Source organism: Vitis riparia, unplaced genomic scaffold (assembly GCF_004353265.1).
Source record: "Vitis riparia cultivar Riparia Gloire de Montpellier isolate 1030 unplaced genomic scaffold, EGFV_Vit.rip_1.0 scaffold866_pilon_pilon, whole genome shotgun sequence".
NCBI classification, from domain to species: domain Eukaryota; kingdom Viridiplantae; phylum Streptophyta; class Magnoliopsida; order Vitales; family Vitaceae; genus Vitis; species Vitis riparia.
Genome location: NW_023269818.1, coordinates 36,524 through 54,617, shown reverse-complemented (window position 1 = coordinate 54,617; position 18,094 = coordinate 36,524). Strand labels below are relative to the sequence as shown.

The window sequence follows — 18,094 nt, the reverse complement described above, 5'->3', positions numbered from 1 at the left end:
GGCTATTGTTGTTCCTCACGTTTGGAAAAAGTAAGATAGACACACTTGTACACCCTTATACTTTTAGTACATTGGCCTTGTACACTTAGTGTAAATGCCTTGTACAGTTGCAGAAATTCAACCTAGATACAACATAACTAGTGCATATGGTTGGGTTAACCACGTTTCAATGTCATGGCTCACCGAGTTGGGGAAAAATGACACCAAATCGAGGTTCCTATTCATCATAAGCGCGCTATCTCATCCAATGAATGTGTATGAAGGGAAATGAGGAATGTCCCTCTTAGAAAAAGTAAATGAGCAAGCAATTTTTTCAAAAGCATTTCAAATCCTTCCAGATAGGCACCCCTGTACACACTTGTACAGTTAGCACATTTGCTTTGTACACTTAGTGTAAATGCCTTGTCCAGTCACCAAATCCCTAATAGGTACATATTTTCAAGTGAATATGGGTGGGTAACCAATGTTTCCATTACCATGGACTAGGGAAAATGACACAAAAGTTTACCCTAATTTCGGTTCATATTCATCATTACTAGGGAAGCCAATAGGATGAATGAACATGGTAGACATCAATTAAATTGCATGCAATGCGTGTGTTATCAAGCAACATGTGTGAGGATTGTTCCCCACGTTTGGAAAAAGTAAGATGGACACTCTTGTACTTTTAGTACATTGGCCTTGTACACTTAGTGTAAATGCCTTGTACAGTTGCAGAAATTCAACCTAGATACAACATAACTAGTGCATATGGCTGGGTTAACCACGTTCCAATGTCATGGCTCACCGAGTTGGGGAAAAATGACACCAAATCGAGGTTCCTATTCATCATAAGCGCGCTATCTCATCCAATGAATGTGTACGAAGGGAAATGAGGAATGTCCCTCTTAGAAAAAGTAAATGAGCAAGCAATTTTTTCAAAAGCATTTCAAATCCTTCCAGATAGGCACCCCTGTACACACTTGTACAGTTAGCACATTTGCTTTGTACACTTAGTGTAAATGCCTTGTCCAGTCACCAAATCCCTAATAGGTACATATTTTCAAGTGAATATTGGTGGGTAACCAATGTTTCCATTACCATGGACTAGGGAAAATGACACAAAAGTTTACCCTAATTTTGGTTCATATTCATCATTACTAGGGAAGCTAATAGTATGAATGAACATAGTAGACATCAATTAAATTGCATGCAATGCGTGTGTTATCAAGCAACATGTGTGAGGATTGTTCCCCACGTTTGGAAAAAGTAAGATAGACACCCTTGTACACCCTTGTACTTTTAGTACATTGGCCTTGTACACTTAGTGTAAATGCCTTGTACAGTTGCAGAAATTCAACCTAGATACAACATAACTAGTGCATATGGCTGGGTTAACCACGTTCCAATGTCATGGCTCACCGAGTTGGGGAAAAATGACACCAAATCGAGGTTCCTATTCATCATAAGTGCGCTATCTCATCCAATGAATGTGTACGAAGGGAAATGAGGAATGTCCCCCTTAGAAAAAGTAAATGAGCAAGCAATTTTTTCAAAAGCATTTCAAATCCTTCAAGATAGGCACCCCTGTACACACTTGTACAGTTAGCACATTTGCTTTGTACACTTAGTGTAAATGCCTTGTCCAGTCACCAAATCCCTAATAGGTACATATTTTCAAGTGAATATGGGTGGGTAACCAATGTTTCCATTACCATGGACTAGGGAAAATGACAAAAATGTTTACCCTAATTTCGATTCATATTCATCATTACTAGGGAAGCTAATAGAATGAATTAACATGGTAGACATCAAATAAAATGTATGCAATGAGTGTTATCAAGCAACATGTCTGAGGATTGTTCCCCACAATTGGAAAAAGTAAGATAGAAACCCTTGTACACCCTTGTACTTTTAGTACATTAGCCTTGTACACTTAGTTTAAATGCCTTGTACAGTTGCAGAAATTCCACCTAGATACAACATAACTAGTGCATATGGCCAGGTTAACCACGTTCCAATGTCATGGCTCATTGAAAAGGGCAAAAATGACACCAAATCGAGGTTCTTATTCATCATAAGCGCGCTATCTCATCCAATGAATGTGTAGAAATGGAAATGAGGAATGTCTATGAGGAATGTCATCCTTAGAAAAATAAAATGAGCAAGCAATTTATTCAAAACCATTTGAAATCCTTCAACATAGGTAGCATTGTACACACTTGTACAGTTAGCACATTTGCATTGTACACTTAGTGTAAATGTCTTATACAATGGCAAAAATTTGACATACCTAAAACTAAAAGCGTGCATATGGGTGAGCTACCATGTTCCAATGTGATGCCTAAGGGAAAATGGGGAAGGGAAAAGGGGGAAGTGAAACCCAATATAGGTTCCTATTCATCATTATTATGGTTGGTCATCCAATCAACATGTATGAAGTAATAAAATTGAACGGGATGAGTGCGTGATCAAGGAATGTGTGTGAGGGAATGTTCCTCATCCTTTCAAAATGGAAATGATTTTAAAACATTGCAAATACTTCAACATAGGTACCTTTGAACACCCTTGTACATTAAGCACAGGTACCTTGTACACTTAGTGTAAATGTCTTGTACACAGACATAAATTCCATACAACCACTACTGAATGTCTGCTCATGCATAGGTTAATCATGTTTGCAATCTTTTGGTTAATAAAATAAGGAAAAACTGAAGTCTCAATTTGTTCCCTATACTTTTGTAACAATACAAGCAAATTAAAAAATAGCAATTTGTCCATTAATGTGAAGCTATTCGAAGTTAATTCCAACTTTCCAGCTAGAATTCAAAAGAAGATTATATGTTAAGCATGGCAAATTATTATTCAAACATATATTTTATTTAGTAAAAAACATGCCTAAAGATGGGTTCCATTCAACTAGTGAACAGCTTTTTAAACATCACATGTGGCACCAGGCCTAACAATTGTCTATAATTTACGAGGAAACTCTGAAGAAGACCAAAATGCTTCTAACTGTGGCTCACTTTTAGAGTACCCACCATTTTCTCATCCAAGCAATTCTTCAGAGCCAAACAGGGAGACATTATTTTCTTCTGTCCGCAATTCTCCTTCTCATCCATTCTCTCCTAATCCAGAACTTTCATTTCTAAACCTGCTTCAATTTAATGCCAATGATTAGCAATTTCAAGCTTCCTGTTTATTCCCATAAACACCAAATATTTCCAATTAAAATTACATGAGATAAATGTGGATGAAATTTACACCAAACTAATTGGGCACAAATTAAATTTTTAATTCATTTTTTGCAAGAATATACATTGATCAACGAAATAAGAATTGTTTCAGATACTAATAAAAAAAACGAGAAAGGAAAAGTTGGGTGGAGTGGGCTAAGACAAGAAAAATCTTCAAAAAGAAAATTTAAGAATTCAAGCAGAAAACAAAAGCTCATGATTTTGATAAAATCAAGATAGCTAATAGAAATTTTAATAGAATGTGAAATAGTCATGAACTTACAGCTAACACAAAGAGCAAGAGAGATTCTAAGAGAGTGGATCCTAAATTAATCTCATGATATCAGTTTCTATGAGCCCCAAGCCTATAGAGCTTATAAAACCTTATTACAAAAGTCTACAGCCACATGGAAAGGCAATAGGACCAAAAGTAGCATTAACTGTGCATGCATCATGTAACCAGGTCAAGGTATACAAAACGAAAAGGAAAAATGTAAAAAATAGAATAACCTAGAATGTTCCAGAGGAACACAACACCTTATGCATATACATCTTGCCCAGTGTTTGTGAGCCATAGAACAATAGTTACATTTGAGGCTTTTTAGAGGTCTGGACTCATCAAACAAAACGGAGGTCTTGCATTGTCCAACTGGTGCACCATATGGCCCACAACCCACTAAAACTGAAGCTGATGGACTACATAGATGTTTGATATGCTAACAATGAGTAGTCAATTGGTGGACATAGCAGTTGGTGGCAACCAATTTATATCTCCATTGACAGCCAGTTTCGTCGGGTTGACCAATTTCTCTATTTTTGAAATATTTTTGATCCGAAGGATAGCTATTCTGGATTATTTGCATCATCACCGGACAATCTTCTTCCCCAAAGCTCACCGTTTGGATGAAACCCATTTATTCTCTTTGGACAATAATGATAAAATACCTACAAACGCATCAACTTGATAAAATCAAAATGTCAGCAAATAATTCAGACCTCCATCATTTGGATTTGGGAATGATCATTGATAAAATACCTACAAAAGCTTTTCTGAAATGCTCACAATCCTCGGCTGCTGAAGAAAGCGATTGGGGGACAGTTAAGGTCTGCGTCGTTTGTGCGTATGTTGTTTACAGAGGGAGAGAAAATGGTAGGAAGATTCAGAATTTTCACTCTAGTGACATGGCATTTCAAGTTTACCAGTTGTGAAACCCATTAATTTACAACCATTTGAGTTGGAAATGTAAAGGGCATTTTCGTCTGTTAACATCTGATATCCTTATCATTAATTAGGTCAGTTAGATGGACCTTCTCTTAATTTTTGGGCCCACCTGGGCCCAAAACACAATTCTCCCTATTTCCTTTGATGGAAAAATAAGTCGTGGGGCTAAGAATAAAACATTGCATTAAATTACTCATTGAAAGTAATGTCAATTATAATGCATTTTGCGCAAGAAAGAAAGAAAAAATCATAAGTGGTAAGGTACTTAGAAAAGGTTGTTTTGAATTATTTTGGCTCACGGAAAGAAGCTTATGAGATAAGGATGGAACAAGCAAAGTATATGCAACTGCAATGTAAGGGATAAGGTCACAATGCCCATGCCAGTGACAGAGGAGGTAACACCATTAGCATTGGCGATATTGGTACGTCGTGGTAGGGAAGTCGTGGTGAAATCAGTAGCAGTAAACGTCATATGGTCAGTTGCGACGGAATCCAGTAGCCATGCACCACGGTAACCATTATTAGTCGAAGTATAACAAGCACAACCATAGTTACCTGAGTTCGACATTGTCATCTGTGGTGTGAATGAGAGTTGAGGTTCGGCAGTAGCCACAACTGCTGTAGCGGAGCCTTCATCCTTAGTGCCCACGTCATGACCCTTATTAGGGAGGAGATCATTCCATCAATCTAGATACCCGTGCAGTTTAAAACACGTGTCACGAGTGTGCTTTGAATTGTCACAATGAGAGCATTTCAAGCCCTCTAAAGATGTACGAGACTTATGCCTGCCATTGTGCACGGTAGGAGGTTGGATAGATGAGCCAAGTTTGAGACCTTTAGTTGTGAGAACAACGCCAGAAACCGCATTTGCACTGCCAGTGATCATAACAGATTGACGGAGAGCTTTGTGGACGCTTGCTCCATAGTAGGGAATGGACGAAGCTGCAACATGTCGCCCCGAATCTTATCTAGTCAATCATCCAGGCCATCCAAGAAAACATACACTCTGTCTTCTTGAAGAAGAAGATTATAGTTGTGAATATCAATTGCACACTCCATAGGATTAGGGCGACGGAAGTCAATCTCACGCCACAACCCTTGGACGTCATTGTAGTATTTCTTAAGGGAGCCCCCAGCCTGTTTAAGTTGCATCACACGACGTTGAAGATCATAGACTTGAGACGTGTCACTACCATCAAAGTAAGTGGTAGCAATGGAATCCCACTCCAACTTAGCTGTAGGAAACCGAATGAAATTGCCTATCAAAGAGGGATCCATGGAGTTGATCAACCAACCTTTGACAATGGCGTTGTCAGTGCGCCATTTTCGAAATATTGGATCCATCGAAGGTGGTTGTGGTATATCACCATTGATATATCCCAACTTGTCTTTTCCAGAGATATACATCTCGACAACTTGGGACCAGAGAGCATAGTTGGTTCCATCCAGCTTGATGCCGATCGGAGCAGTAGAGGGTTCGGTGGTCAGAGTCGGTGGTTAGACTTTGGTAAGAGCTTCGGTCATCTTAGCCGTGAATTCAGAGAAGAGAGAATCAGACTGAGACGCAACAAGCTGGGGTTCTGCATCGGAGTCCGACGACATGGTGGGCAAGGTGAGAGATGCAATGTTTAGGGTGGGTGGGTACTAGGGTTAGGCTCTGATACCATGTCAAAAAGTTCTTTTTTTTTTCCAAAATCGTTCTTCCGTTACTACAACCCTATGAGTATATATCAGAATATATTTTCTATTCTAAGCTATACAGATTTTGCTCCTATAATTAAGCTAACATGTGAAGGAAAGAAATCCCACTTTCTATAATTACTCTAATTTCCTTTTAATATACAACTCACGCCAACACTTCATACTATGGTGACTCTTCTACCCAACCATCCCTTTGGGGTCCAATGCCGAGTCCATCAGGCAGGCATGTAGTCCCTTCGCCAAGATCTTTATCTATACACCCTTCCAACTTGGGGAACCATCCCATCCAACCAGCTGCTCAGTACCAGGCAAACCCATCAGCCATGCCTTCGACACCTTTGCCAGGATCTGATCTTCCATCTTCTAGCTCTGCTAACTACGGGTATCAAGCAAATCCATCGACCACGCCTGCAACATCTCAATCAGGAACATGTCCTGCACCTTTAGAGTACTATACTCCACATGTAGTTTATCATGACCCTATCAGTCCAAGCTTTTCTTATCAAGCGAATGAAACAATCATGCGTCCAGCATCTCAGCCAGGAGCTTACCCCATACCTTTATTCGATACTACTAATAACCCTCCTACCCATGCTACCACTCAATCTCAGACAACCACATCAGGCATGCCTTCAAAATCCTCATAAGAAATTATTCCAGCAGCACAATTACATCATAACAATCCTATCCAACCAAAAGCTAGGGATGAAGCATACTCATCGACCATGCATGCATCCACCTCGAGAAAGCGCCAGAGAAAATGACTGAAAGTTTAATCCCAGGAATAGTCCCACTGCATCAATCACCAGTTTGCAATCAAATAACTAGTGGAATTTCACTACTTCTATTATTAATTTAGAATTCAGCAGCCAGTAGCAGTTAAGGTCCTGTCCTGCTAGAAACTGTGTCTTACAAACCGAAGGTAGTGCTGGTATAACCATTTTGCGCGCTTTTTTTTCACCTCCATTTAGTAGAAAAGACAAATACTCATGACAGTGTTGGGTGATAAACTAGGGTGTGAGGTAATTTCTATGGATAAGATTTTCTTCAATGCTATTGGAGGTGCAGGCTTCACCAGTATGGACGGGTTCCTAATTTTTTGCTGATATAAGCCAAGTAGACAGGTAGACTATGTTCTGAATTTGGCGCATTTGGTGGAATTGTGAGTAATGATATGACCTGTTCATGCTAACTGCAACAGCTACCTGTAAGCACTAGATTTAGCGCACTAGTAAAGGTTGATGATCAATTACTAAGCTTGAAATCATACAACTTACAAGGCACCAAACTTTATGATAACTAATATGAAAAATATTTAGGCACATGCACATGATTATAATGACTTCAATTAACATTATAGTTATAAGGCCATAAAAAATTATCTTCGGGTGGATACAATAGAGTTAAAAACTAAATGTCCGATAATGATTTTAGGAAACGTTTTTAACCTTAAAAATGTTATATTCTTGATATTAAGTAAGGGTAAACTTAATCCAAGACAATAAAAAACAAAATAGTTTGGGATAAGCTTAGAGGAGTTATGTCAAAAGCAAATTAATTACTCATAATTAAATAACTACTTATGGACCCCGCATTTCGGCTCATGTGTTTTCCGCTCGATGACGAGGTCGATTTTTATTTGAAAATGATTTTATTTATATAAAAAAAAATGACTTGGAGCCGCCACTTATTTTTGTTTTATTTTTTAAAAGGGTAAACAAAATAAGAAAGAAAACACTAAGTGTGACTCCTTATTTTGGAAAATGTGGTCTGTAAAAAATCGGATAAGGGCTCGAGGGTCAGGCTACTTATCGGGAAGGTATGGTAAAGACCGTAGCACCCCTCTAAGTCCCTAAAGTCGGGTCTCTACTAATAAAATGGAGCTGACATGGCAATCAATAGGAAAATCAATGGATACTCAAATTGATCATGCACATATGGGAATCAAAACATGCATAGAGAATGACCAGAATGGGAGTGGATGCGTACCTAGGCCACGAATGAGCAATGCGCTATTATAATAATGAGGTCAGTGTACAATAAAGAGCACAAAACATATCACATGCATCACCAAACATAAATTAAAATTGTTCGAGGGAAAATTGGATTTTTGAAATTTATTTGAAAATTGGAGTCTTAGAGATTATTTAAAAATTGGAGTCTTAGAGATTATTTGAAAATTGGAGTTTTAGAGATTATTTAAAAATTGGATTTTTAGAAATTAAATGTAAGAATGAGAATTTTAGAAATTAAATTTGAAAAAAATTGGAATTTTGAAAATTGTTTGAGTGATTGGGATTTAAAAAAAAAATTAAATTACGAAAATTGGGACTTTGGAAATTAAATTTTGAAAGAAATCAGAATTGAAAATTATTTGAGAAGTAGAAAATATGAAAATTGATTTATAAAAATTGGAAATCTTGGAAATCATTCGAATGCGGAACTTTTAGAAATGAATAAAATGATAATGATAATAATAAATGAGTAACTGAATAAAATGCAAGAATTGGAATATTGAAAACTGAAAATTAAGTTCGGAGATAGGAAAATTGGAATTTTAGAGAACTAAATTTGGAAATCGGAATTTTGAAGAATTATTTAAAGACAGAATTTTAAATAAATGAATGAGTGAATAAATAAATGAATGGAATAATAATAATGATGAAATAATAATGATCGAATAAATAATTGTGAAAGTTAGAATTTTGGAAATTGGAAATTGAACTTAGGGATTGGAAATTTAAAGAATTATTTAGAGATGAAATTTTAAATAAACGAACAAATGAATAAATAAATAAATAGAATAACGAAAATAATAACGATTGGATAAATAATTGGGAAAGTTAGAATTTTAGAAATTGGAAATTGAACTTAGGGATTGGAAATTTAAAGAATTATTTAGGGATGAAATTTTAAATAAATGAACAAGTGAATAAGTAAATGAATGGAATAATAATAATAACGAAAATAATCGTTAAACAAATGAACATGAATAGTGAAATTTTTGAGATTGGAAATTAGATTTGGAAGTAATAACGAAAATAATACTTAAACGAATGAACGTGAATAGTGAAATTTTTTAGATTGAAAATTAAATTTGGAAAACGGAATTTTGAAAAATTGAACTTTAATGATTGAAATTTTTAAAGGAAATAAACAAATAAATAAATGAAATAATGATAATAATAACGAAAATAATATTTAAACGAATAAACGTGAATAGTGGAATTTTTTAGATTGGAAAGTAGATTTGAAAGTCAGATTTTTGAATAATTGTTTAAAGACGGAATTTTTTTAAAAAAAATAAATAAATAAATAAATAAATGGAATAATAATAATAATAACGAAAATAATACTTAAACGAATGAACGTGAATAGTGAAATTTTATATATTGAAAATTAAATTTTGAAAACAGAATTTTGAAAAATTGAACTTTAATGATTGGAATTTTTAATGGGAATCGGAATTTTAAGAATTACTTAAAGATAGAATTTTAAAAGTAAATAAATAAAATAATAATAATAATAATAACAAAAAGAATAATGATTAAATAAATAAATACAGAAATGGGAATTCCAGAAGACTATTCTAAAATGAAAGCTTTAAAAATTATTTGAGAAGTGGAATCATGAAAGGAATTTTGGAAACCTGGAGTTAGGAAAATTGTTAAAATAATAAGAAGATAAATAAAAAGTCAAAAGCTTATTGGGGCCATATGCCAAAGTGACCACACTTAGAGGTGGCCAAGGTGGGAATTTTCAAATGATGTTTGAACATCCTAGCAGCCCAAAGAAAAATAAAGCAAAGTCTTACAACGTGCACATCATGAATTTACATCTGGGCCCCACCATCAACCATAAGATATTTTCAATTGTAATGCCTTAGATACTTTCTAGCATGGCTACAACTGCTCTCTTGGCTTTCCTATTATTATATTCCTCTTTTCTTTTTGAACCACGACCCCTCTTTTTTACTTCAACAATTTCACTCCCTTTCTCCTCCACACGATTAAATATGATGGAATCCATTTTTATTTTTTTCAGCAAAAACTCTGAGTATAGTTGGGTCTATGTTAAAAGCTCATCCAATTTAGTGAACTGGCTGTCATTCAAGTGGGGGGCCTCCTGAGATGCTACTTGTTCAGCATCCTCTTCCTTCACCCGTTCTTTCATCAACATCTCTTCTTCCTTTGCCATGGTTCCGGATATAAGAGAAGAATCTCCATTTTTTGCATCGAGAGGAAGAAGTATGTCATCTTCCATCTTAACTTTAATTTTCTCCTCACAAATACCCTCATTCTCCAGGACTGAAGTTAGAGAATCTACAGAGGCGTCATCCTTTACTTCGTTACCAAGTTCCATTTTCTAACCCTAACAATGTTGAGAGTTGCGGTGTTGGTGGTCACAGAGCAACATACCACAACTGACAAGAGAAGATGGAGTATTTAATACCCAGAAATGGTCAAGATGGATCGTTTACCAGGGACTCGGTGGCTCACTCGCTGAGCTTCCAGATTTATCTTTGAAGTGCATGTCAGGATAAGATGACAAGGAAAACAAAGCAATAATATACCCATGTGACAAATGCAAGCCAGAAAACGACCAGATAAATGCATGAAGAGCGATATAATAGGGAAAATGGATAGGAAATCTACAGTACTCTTACCTGGAAGTCTCTTCTCCGCGCCAGATGTGCTCGCCTTTCAGCACTAGTCTAAACGCAGAGGTACTCCCCTCCTCTTTGGCTTCTCACTAGTTCCTCTTTTCTCAAGCCAACTTTTTCTTTTTTTTCCTACCGTCCCCCTAATGTGTCTTTTCTAAGCTCTCTTTGCTTGTCAACCCTTTAGATCTACTCCCTACTGCCCTCTCAGTTGTCTCATCAAGCCGCCCCCAAAATGCTCACCCATCATGGTGGTTAGAAAAAGAAAAATAAAAAAAATAAAAAATAAAAAAATAAAAAAATAAAAACCTTCTCATTCGAGAGGGTCTAAAAATATGCCCCTCTTCGGTAGAGTTCATGAGTGTAAAGAATATGAACACTTGAGTGAAAAGAAAGTGTGAATAGTGAATGGAATGAAGTGAACTCTACTGAAGAATGAAGAAGACCCCCAAAGGGACACTAGTAAAACACGAACTCACTTAGGTCAACAGATGAACAAAAGGGCTCTAATCTCAAGGAAGGGTGACTCTCTCAAAGTGCCTCTAAAGCTACACTAAGGACCTAGACTCCCTCTAAAATGTCTCCAGAAGTGACTCGAAAATCAATGTCAAGGACAAGTAACGGTCATACCACCTTAGAGCATAGGAATGAGTATGAAGGGGACTACCCTATGTTAACTACATGAGAACGTTAAGCGTAGGGTGCCGAACAACATGATTGAGATATGTGTTGTGAACTCAATGGACCATGTCATGTGCAGGGGAAGGGAAAGTCTAGAAAAGCATGATGAATAAGCGATAAGCACAAGATAATGAGGTGTGGAAATACTAAGGACGAATGCAAAACCATGAAGGTAATGCCGATGAATATGAATGCTAATGAATATGAATGCCAAGAGCTATGACTCTAAATGATAAGGCCAGGGAAAAACGATTCTAAATGCCAAAAAGGAGGAAATATGGTAACTCTAAATGCCTGAATGAGTGTGCATAATAGCGTTGAACGCCATAACTAAAGGAAGATGGTGACTCTAAATGCCTAAAAGAGTATGCACAACGACTTTGAATGCCAAAACTAAAGGAAGATGGTGGCACCGAGTGCCAAGCTAGACAATGGCTCTAAATACCAAAATGAAGACACGACTTTAGACGCCAAACTAAAGAAGATGATGGCTTTCAATGCCAAATTAAAGACATGGCTCTGAATGACTAGCTAAAAATACAACTTTGAACTCCAAGCTATAGAGAGATGATGGCTCTGAATGCCTGAATATGAATGGAGACTTTGAACATTTGAACGTGAATAATGGCTCTTAACGCCTAACTGCAAACAACGGACTCTAAATGCCAAATCGTGGAGAGAGGATGGCTCTAAACGCCGAAACAAAGAATGATGATGGCTTTGAATGCCGAAACTGAGAAGCGATGATGGCTCTGAACGCCGGAACTGAGAAGCGATGATGGCTCTGAACGTCGAAACTGAGAAAAGATGATGGATTTGATCACCGAAACTGAGAAGCGATGATGGCTCTGAATGCCGAAACTAAGAATGATGATGGCTCTGAACGCTGAAACTGAGAAGCGGTGATGGCTTTGAACACCGAAACTGAGAATGATGATGGCTCTGAACGCCGGAACTGAGAAGCGATGATGGCTTTGAAAGCCGAAACTGAGAAACAATGATGGCTCTGAATGCCGAAACTGAGAATGATGATGGCTTTGAACGCCGAAACTAAGAATGATAATGGCTCTGAACGCCGAAACTGAGAATGATGATGATGGCTTTGAACGCCGAAACTAAGAAACGATGATGACTCTAAACGCTGAAATTGAAAATGCGATGATGATGGTTCTGGATGCTAAAACTGAAAATGCGACTCTAAACGTCAAATTGAAAATGCGATGATGGCTATGAACAACGAAACTGAGAAGCGATGATGATAGCTCTGAATGCCAAAATAAAGATGTGGCTCCGAACACCGAACAAAAAAACAAGGATCTGGATGTTGAAATGAAAATGTGGCTTTGAACGCCAAAAGAAAAATGAACAGCAGCTCTAAACGCCAAACGAAAAAGGTGGTAGCTATGATATCAAAATGAAAATGCGGCTCTGAATGCCAAAATAAAGAAAGATGGTGTCATCAAATGCCAAAATGAAAATACAGCTCTAAACGCCAAATTGAAAAAAGGTGGTGGCTCTGAACGCCAAACTGAAAATAATATAATGACCCTGAATGTCAAATTAGAAACATGGCTCTAAATGCCAAACTACGAAGAAATGGTGGCTCTGAAAGCCAAACTAAAAATAATAGCTATGAATTCCAAGCAGAAACAATGACTCTGAATGCCTAACTAAACTAATAACTAGGAATGTCAAGCTAAGAAAGACAACTCTGGACATCGTGATTGAGAAGACATGGTGGCTCTGAACGCCAAGCTGAAAATGGACGACTCTGTACGCTGAACGCCAACGACAAGGAAACGATGAGGGGGGGAAATATGCCGCAATGTAGTGTGCTGCCACAACTCTCCATCCTCTGAGAATGTATAAAAGAGACTCCATGAGCCTCAAGAGATGCTCTGCTAGCGAGTTGGAATGATCAAATCGATTATAAACATAGTCTCGCAACTCATCCGTCTGGATCATGAGGCCTGACGAGATGTCACAATGAGTCAGACATCTCTATCTCGAAATGCTATATTGGAGGAATCCATTGTCATCTCAAATGTAATCCACTAGGGAGTCTCAAGAGAATAATCTGCTAGGGTAACTACCACGATCTCATCAAAACAATCTACTACAGGGTCATGTATAGTGGGACAATCACAACCTGAACGTCATGTTCCACTGAAAGCTCATCTCAATGGAAATCATAGGAATAGTGATCGGTAAAACAAATACAACATATCTCGGCCGAGTAATGAAAAATGCAACAGATCTGCGAGAGAACGATCATCTTCATAACTAAATGAGAGAATATGCCCTAGTATGGTATTAGATGTACCTGATCCGCCTAGATGGCTCAAGAATAACTCCATGGGGATGCATAAGAGATCTGACATGTACTCCACTGAAATGGTGATGTGGGAACCTATGCGACTAGAGTAACTCCACCCAAGAATCACGACTATATAAGAAAGTATGAGCCTGACGAAATGACTCAAGAAAGGCTCCAATAGAGAATTAGGACAAAATGAAATTGAATCATCAACCTAGCGCGTATCTCATAACTGGGGATGATCATGCAAATAAGTGGGGATGTACAAATCTCAACCGAAAGGGGAATATGCCCCAGTATAGCATCAAATGTGTGACGGGTCGGAAAATCAGATGACATCAAATCATCCATCATCAAATGCATGGTCCTGGTCATCCATGTCCATAATAGAATCAAACCCACATATCTAAGAGGTATCTCTCAGATGGAGAAGCGTAATGACATCTAAGTGTCGAGAAGTGCAAGCTTAATAGGATGGCTCCCAAGAGGCTCCACCAAGGAATCACCATAAAAATAGCGAATAGATCATCTTCTCAGCGTACATCTCGCAAGTGGGGATAAGCATGCAACTCCATCAAGATCTGTAAATCTCATCCATGATGGAAATATGCCCCAGTATGATATCGAATATGTGATAGATTAGAAAATCGGGTGACATGAAATCATCCATCATCAAATGCGCGATCTCCGTGATCCAAATCAAATCCAAACATCTAAGGAACGTCTCTCAGAATAAGAAGCATGACAACGACCAAATGCCGAGAAATGTGGGCTTGCCTGAATGGCTCAACAGAGGTATCATGATAAGGTAACGAACATGTCAACGTTTCAATGTGCATCCAGTAAGAGATGATGGCCATGCAACTCCATGAGGGTCCATAAATCTCGTCTGAAACGAAGTATGCCTCAGTATGGCATCAAATATGAGATAAACCAGAAAAACAGGTGACATTGAATCAACCCTCATCAAATGTATGATCCCGGTCATCCAAATCCATGACTGAATCGGATACAAACATCGAATAGGCATATCCCGGAAGGAAGCATGATGACATCTGAATGTCGAGAAGTGCGGGCCTAACCGGATGGCTCCCAAGAGTCTTTGCTGAGGAATCATCATAAAAATGGCTAATGAGTCATTATCTCAGTACACATCTCACAAGTAAGGATGATTGAGCGACTCAATGAAGATCCGTAGATGTCACCCGAAATGGAATATGCCTCAGTATGGCATCGGATGTGTGACAGGTCAGAAAAATAAGTGACATCGAATCATCCCTCATCAAACGCGTGATCCCGGTGATCCAAACACAGCTGAATCAGATCTAAACATCAAAGAGGCGACTCCTAGAAGAAGAAGCATGTGATATCTAAATGCTAAAAAGTGTGAGCCTGACTGAATGACCTAAGAAAGACTCCATTGGGGGATCCTGATAAGATAACAATTGGCCATCAACTTGGCATACATCTCGTGAGTGATGAGGATCATGAGACTCCATGAAGAGGGGCACTATACGCCTAGAATGAGAGATCGCAATCTACGACTTTAAGTCAAACCACTGAAGGGTGACTAAAATCAGGATGATCAACTCACTAAAAATGAGGACACAACTATCTCTGGAAATGGGGTATGCCCTAAATGAAACTCAAAGGAAAGAGATGCCACTAATGAAACCAAAATGAGAGGATGTCATAAATGAAATTAACGGTAAGGGGTGTCCTAAACAAACTGATTGAAAATGGATGCCCTAAACAAACTAATGGAAAAAGGTTGCCTTAAACAAATAGAAGGAAGTGGGATGCTTGAAATACAATGACAAAAAGGGGATGCCCTAGACAAACTAAAGGAAGAAGGATGCCCTAAACAAACTCACAGTAGGGGGATGCCCTAAATAAACAAACAATAGAGGGATGCCCTAAACGAATTGAAGGAAGGGGGATGCCCGAAACAAAATGATAATAGGGGGATGCCCTAAATAAACAAATAGTAGGGGGATACGCTAAATAAACAAATAGTAGGGGGATGCCCTAAACAAGCAAACAGTAGGGGGATGCCCTAAATAAATTGATAGTAGGAGATGCCCTAAACGAATTGAAGGAATGGGATGCCCCAAACAAAATGAATAGTAAGGGGATGCCCTAAACAAGCAAACAGTAGGGGAATGCCCTAAATAAACTGATAGTAGGGGGATGCCCTAAATAAACTAATAATAGGGGATGCCCTAAACAAAATGATAGTAGGGGGATGCCCTAAACGAACTAAGGAAGGGAGATGCCCTAAACAAAATGATAGTATGGGGATGCCCTAAACAAACTGAAGGAAGGAGGATGACCTAAACAAGCTCAAGGAAATGGAGAAGTATGCAATCTGTAAACGAAAACACCTAAAGCAAAAATAAGAAACAAGGAATGTGGTCTACAACCAGAAACACCCAAAATAACCCTAAATAAGTGATTGAGATAACAAACTCAATGAAAAGGGAGGATGCCCCAATAAAAGACTCGGAAATATCAGCAAATGGGTCGAATGACCAAGAAATCAACAGGAGATATGATAAACCCAGAAATGGGGTATGCCCAGTATGACGACTCATAAGAATCAGGAAGTAGAACGAGTAGGAAGAAAATTTGCAAAATATCTCATGAACTCAAGGATGGGGGTATGCCCCAGTGCAAAATAGTAACCAACATAAGACACCTTAATGTCACCGTATAAGACACTGTAGGATATGCTCAACGATGATGCAATGAAAAAGTCTAACATTAATGAATAAATGCTTAAACAAGACTATACATCACAGAAACTAATCAAAGCAAAACTAAATAACAGACCAAACAAATGCTGACCAAGACTCCAAGTCTGAAATGTAAGCAAAACAAGACACAACATATCAACTATTAACATAAAAACATCATCACAAATATATCAACAACCTAATAAGCCCTGCCATCATGGAAAATATTGAATCTAATGTCCAAAGGCATGTGAAAACTCAACCAGAAAGCTCAAGACTAATCTACATCTTCCTCTGATCAAAAGAAATGGATAAAGTCATGTAGGATGATGAAATATGTGAGCTCAAAATATGTGAGGCTCTGACAAGGTGGATGCAGGTAAAATGGTGCTGAATGTAGGATGTATGAGTATGTAACAAAGGAAAGTGGGTATCCAAGTCGAGCCAAGTATGTTGAGAAGTCTGAACCCAAAGTGTCAACGACTCTATGATCCATCAAAAGCAGCGATCATAAATAGAGGTGGAGTCTCAATGTCAAAATCAACAAGATGGCTATGCCCCAGTATGAATGCATCTTCTCAAGATGGGTAAGCCCTCAATGCAAGATAATATCTTAAAAACATGTGTCTGGCATAAACCGTCATCTCATAAAATCCATCACCGATGGGTAGGCAATGCCCCAATGTAGCAGCTCTGAAGCAGACATTGATGAGAGGAGTACAACCAATCATACATCATCTAATCAACATGAATCTCCATTCCTTAAAGTCACCGTGGTGGTGTGAAGAGAGTATCCAACCTCATCTAAAGAAAGACCATGTCCCAATATGAAAAAGATCAATCAAAGTGATATGCCTCAACAAAAATGCGCTCTGACATGATCATGCCCAGATGTAAGCTAATATCTCTAAGATCAATCACCAATGAAAGGATTATGCCTCGGTATAATGCAATCTCTTAAATGACTAAACTCTGCTGCATGCTCTCATAAGTGTCAGTGTCCTTATCCAATCATCGCAAACATCTGTCAACAATGATGAGAAGGCTATGCTCTTATAGACACATCCAATCAAAGCACCCAATCATATCTCATACCCCAATGTGAAAAGAATCTAATCACCTTCAAGAAATAGCTATGCCTTAAAAACCATCATCGACTAAGAAATATGCCCCTATGCAAAGTACACTAGATGAAATATACCAATCATGCCTCATGCTCCAATGTGAAAAAGGACGTCTGATCTCCTCCGAAGAGTGGCCATAACTCAAAAATCTATCATCGACTGAGAGAAGTATGCCTTGGCATAATGGCCATCTAAAAAAATCAAACCTCGACCAAGAAATGTGTACCCCAATGCTATGTATCAAACAGAATGGCTGCATACCCGATAAAAAACTCTCTGAGGGGGCTATGCCCCAGTATAGGGTCATACCACAACTCCTGGCCTATCATAATCAAAATGCTCTCCAACCAATCCCAAGTATCGCCCACATGAGAGCTATTAAAACACGGTGCATGATATCATGGCCTCAGAGTGGTCTTAAGACCCAGGACGTAACGTA

The 18,094-nt window shown here is 38.0% G+C and overlaps 1 long non-coding RNA gene across 1 annotated transcript; it reads right to left on the bottom strand.

The window, feature by feature from the left end:
- Positions 1–2,737: 2,737 nt before the first annotated feature.
- On the bottom strand, positions 2,738–10,878 carry LOC117910804. The gene is made up of 2 exons (XR_004650801.1): positions 10,805–10,878; positions 2,738–3,133 (listed from the first exon to the last, which is right to left on the bottom strand). It is a non-coding gene; the product is annotated as an uncharacterized LOC117910804 (long non-coding RNA).
- Between the last annotated feature and the right edge of the window lie 7,216 nt (positions 10,879–18,094).